Raw genomic sequence first — 4608 nt, 5'->3', positions numbered from 1 at the left:
CAGATTTAATTCGAGAAAGACAGTCACAGGTGGTGTGGCAAACAGATTGGAGGGACAAGACATTGAGCTGGGGGAGTAGTTATGGGGTGGTGACTGTGAAAGAGCTGAGAAACGATATGAGGGGAAGGAAGCTGGAGAGGAGCAGTAACATAGGGAGGGAGAGAGAGAGACTGAGGATAATGAGGTAGAACAGGCTTTGATGATTACTGAATGGATACCAAGGTAAGATGCTTACATTTATTATCTTTTTATTAATTCTTTTCATCCCAGCAACAGACTTAGAGGGACACAACATTTTTTATCATTTTGCACTTGAGGAATTTAAGGCTAAAGAGATTTAAATAACTTGTCCAAGGTCACATAACTGGTAAGTGTCAGAGCCAACATTTGAAGATAGACATATCTGATGCCAAAGTCATTGTCCTGGGCTTCCCTGGTGGCGCAGTGGTTGCGCGTCCGCCTGCCGATGAGCCAACATGTGAAGATAGACATATCTGATGCCAAAGTCATTGTCCTGGGCTTCCCTGCTGGCGCAGTGGTTGCGCGTCCGCCTGCCGATGCACCACATAGCACCCTCTCCAATGTACTGAGGATCCACCAGGGTGACTAAGAACAAGTCCAAACTGGGCTCAGGACAGGTGCTCTCCTTACCTCATGGTACCAGCTCTGTTCCTCAAGCCACATGGTCCACTCTCAGGGTTATATACCAAATTCGTCACTTCCTTGGGTCAAGCTGAGTTCTTGGCACATGGTAGATAATTAATAATGGCTAAAGAAGAAGAAAAATGACAGCAGAAATGTGAAAGAGTAAAAAACGTCTTTCAGTTGACACCACCAAGAATCAGAGAAATACAAATTAAAATAATAAGATTTTTATTCTCATTATTATTCTCATTTCTGCCTATCAAATTGACCGGCGGTGGGTAACTTGGTACACTCTTTCTGAAAAAGGGTTTGACATTATGCATCATTTTTAAAAAGTCATACCCTCTGCTGAGTACTCAATTATTTCCTTAAGATGAGAACCTGAGTAAAGATTTATGGACAAGGATATTCATCTCAGCCTTTTTTACAATGTAAGCAAAAAAGAGGTGGGAGCAATTTTCCAAAAACAGGTGAGTGACTAACGATGTAAATTCAGATTAATCCTGCAGAATTTTTAATGACATTAGAAAGTTACCACAATACAACACTAAGTGCAAAAAGAATTTAATAAATACAACTGTATATACAGTAAACGCCTCATCTTGTGTACAGAGCTCCCAGCTAGATCTTAAGCAATATTGTACCCCTGGGATTGAGGCATGTCTGGAAATGGCAGGTGGAATGATGGGATGAGTCCAGCGGAATTGTCCTGGGAGAGCAGTCAGCATCAGGAGGGAAGGGCTAGGCAGACATGTTTAACCAAGACGCAAAGCCTCATACATAGGCTGGACGGGGGCTGTTCTGGGGAAGGCAGGGTGTCTGTAACGCAGTTCCTGGGGAACTCAGAATATATCTGAGCTAAGAGAGAAGAGGTTCTGCTGTTGAGCTTATATGACTGTGTAGCAAACTACCCCGAAATTTAGTGGCTTAAAACAGCAATTTATCATTTTCCTTCATGGTTCCTTGAGCTAACTGGCCAGTTCTCCCTCAGGGTCTCCTAGGTGGTTGTGGTCAAATGGTGGGTTTAGCTAGAGTCACCTGAAGGCTGGACTCCTTGGAAATCCAAGATGGCGCACTCACATGCCTGGCAGTTGGTACAGACTGTGCCCTCAGACGGGGCTGTCCACTGGATCACCTACATGTGGACCCTCTATATGGCTTCTCATCATATGGTGGTGGGTTCTGGGAAGAAGTAACCCAAGAATGAGCATTCCAAGAGACTCAGGTAGTGTCAAGCCTTGTTATCACCTAGTCCCAGAAGTCCCAGAACATGCTTTTGGACGCATCCTGTTGGTAGTAAGTCACGACGACCAGACCAGATTCAAAGGGTTGGGGACTAGATTTCACTTCTTTTTGTTTGTTTGTTTTTTTGCGGTACGCGGGCCTCTCACTGTTGTGGCCTCTCCCGTTGCGGAGCACAGGCTCCGGACGCGCAGGCTCAGCGGCCATGGCTCACGGGCCCAGCCGCTCCGTGGCATGTGGGATCTTCCCGGACCGGGGCACGAACCCACGTCCCCTGCATTGGCGGGCGGACTCGCAAGCACTGCGCCACCAGGGAAGCCCCTAGATTTCACTTCTTGATGTGAGGAGCATCAGGTGTTTGCAGGGAGGGAAGGAGTTGATGGTGGCCATCTTTCAAGCCTATTTATCACAACCGTTTTCAATAAAAAGCTCTGGCAGACACTGCTACATAGGACCTAAAGCAGTGTTGTTTGCACCCCCCAAAGTATAAGCAGAAAGGGTCAGAGACTCCCATCTCTATAGGGATCTCAGCTTAGCTTTGGTTTCCTACAGGCTCTGGAGAGCTCAGCTGGGCTCTGTACCTGGAGGATGGCTCCAGGGCACCAGGAGGGGCCAAAGTACATGGCAGCTATAAGACTCGTAACAGTGCCCATTAGAAAAGGCTTTGAAGGTGGGCCCTGGCAGCAAAAGCGAGGCAGAGTCAGAGACCTGGAGACCTCCAGTGTGAATATCTTTGTAAGGACCACAATTCTGAAAATAGAGAAAGCAGAGGAGTAGTTCCTGAGTTCATATGAGAAATTCCTTAGAACTTCCCAGAAATAATTCAGGAGACCTTTGCAAAAGAGGGTTTGGGGGAGCCAGTAAAATACAAGTTATGACTACTAATACCACCCCATTTTTTTCATGCCAGCTTGATGTAAAGCAGGTTGTATGACTTAAACACACGAACATTTATGTTTCTATGCACGTACACGTAAATGTACACGTACAAAGAAAAGAAAATGCATTGGAAGAAGTTACATCAAAATGTTAAGTGTCTCTGCAATCTCTGACATCAGATCTCTTTGATATCAGGACATTGTTTTTAACTCCCTTCTTTGTATATTTTCCTGTATGTTCCCAATTTTCTAGAATGAACCTATTGCTTATATAACTAGAAATAAGTACACATTTCTTAAGAAAAGCATACATTAATGATGGTGCTTGCTCAAGTGAGGTAATGAGGAGAGGAGGTCTACCCCACTCAGGCCCTGGCTCTGACACAACAAACATGGCAGTCAATAACATCTACAACAGATTTGGCCTCCAGAACAGCCCAGGGGAACAATGAGCGTAGCAGGTCGGGAGCCACTGGGTAAGGATGTCTGGACTGATCCCAGGTGGACCCCCACCAGCTTGTCATACCCCCAGATTATCCTACCCAGGCCCCCAGAAGTTGTGCTTGGCTTACATGTACACCCATAGGCATTTCACTCGCATGCACATCAGGGGCATTTCATCGCACTCACCTCCTTCAACCCAGTCCCCGTGAGTCCTCTTTATTTAACCCCAAGACATCTTCCCTAACCTCCTGGAAGTCTGAGAGCATCACTTCTGCTTCCGACTCAAGGGCAAGTTTCTCACCTTCCTGTAATTCTCTCTGCTGGAATATCCTGTCCGCCACTCATTCTGATCAGTTTCCCATACCTCTGGGGAGTGGGGCAAAAAAAGAAAACCCCAGGGAAGCTGCAGAGGAAGCAAAAACAAGGTGGGTCCACCCTAAGTCTGGTGATCAGTGACCAAACCGGGTGCCCACTGCCCAAACACCCCAGGCAGCACCTTGCCCATGCTCCTGGAGCACCCCAAGCTTTCCAATATTATGGCCAGGGCACTGCACCAGCCCATAATCATGAGGCAGGGGCACAAACAGCAAGAGGAAGAAGAGGTGGACAAGATGATGCAACAGAAGATAAAGGAAGAACAGAGAGAAGGGAGAAGAAGGAGATGGAAGAGAGAATGTCATGGGAAGAGACCAAGGAACAAATCTTGACATTTCAGGAGAAGCTTTTGGCCCTACAGGAAGAAAAGCACTGCTTTTCCTGCAGCTCAAGAACGTTCTACATGAGAAGAAAAACAAAGGCAAAAGGAGAATGACCTGACCACTCTGACATCAGCTGTGCACCAGCAGAGCCTGACTGTCACCCAGGAACTCACACCCTCAGCAAGAGGGGGACAGCTGGAGGACACAATCACCCACGCATCCTCATGACACCTGACAGAGCCAAACTGATGTTTGCACCCCAGATGCTTATGACCCAGCACTACATGGGCTCAGCCGCTGCTTCCAAAGGGAGCTCAGAGGCTGGACAATTCCAAGGCAGCCCAGGTGGTGCTTATGGGACTGCTCAGCCTCCACCTCACCATGGACCCGAGCAGCTAACCTGTAGTCCTACTTAGCAGCTCAGAGCACGATGTTAAGCCTTTCCTGCAGTGCAGTACCTATCTCAGCCATAGTCACAGCCCCGCGCCATGCATGGCCACTTTCAGCCCACCCAGACAGGGTTCCCCCAGCTTGGTGGTGCCCTGTCCTTGCAAAAGCAGATGGGAGGGGCTTCCCTGGTGGCACAGTGGTTGAGAGTCCGCCTGCTGATGCAGGGCACATGGGTTCATGCCCCGGTCCGGGAAGATCCCATATGCCGCGGAGCGGCTGGGCCCGTGGGCCATGGCCGCTGAGCCTGCACA

The 4608-nt window shown here is 48.1% G+C and overlaps 1 pseudogene; it reads left to right on the top strand.

The window, feature by feature from the left end:
- Nucleotides 1-3712: 3712 nt before the first annotated feature.
- The window catches only part of LOC102986760 (G protein pathway suppressor 2-like), a 1344-nt pseudogene continuing 448 nt past the window's right edge, over nt 3713-4608 (top strand).

Source organism: Physeter macrocephalus, chromosome 4 (genome assembly GCF_002837175.3).
Source record: "Physeter macrocephalus isolate SW-GA chromosome 4, ASM283717v5, whole genome shotgun sequence".
In the NCBI taxonomy this organism is placed as follows: domain Eukaryota; kingdom Metazoa; phylum Chordata; class Mammalia; order Artiodactyla; family Physeteridae; genus Physeter; species Physeter macrocephalus.
This window is presented reverse-complemented; position numbering and strand designations above follow the sequence as displayed.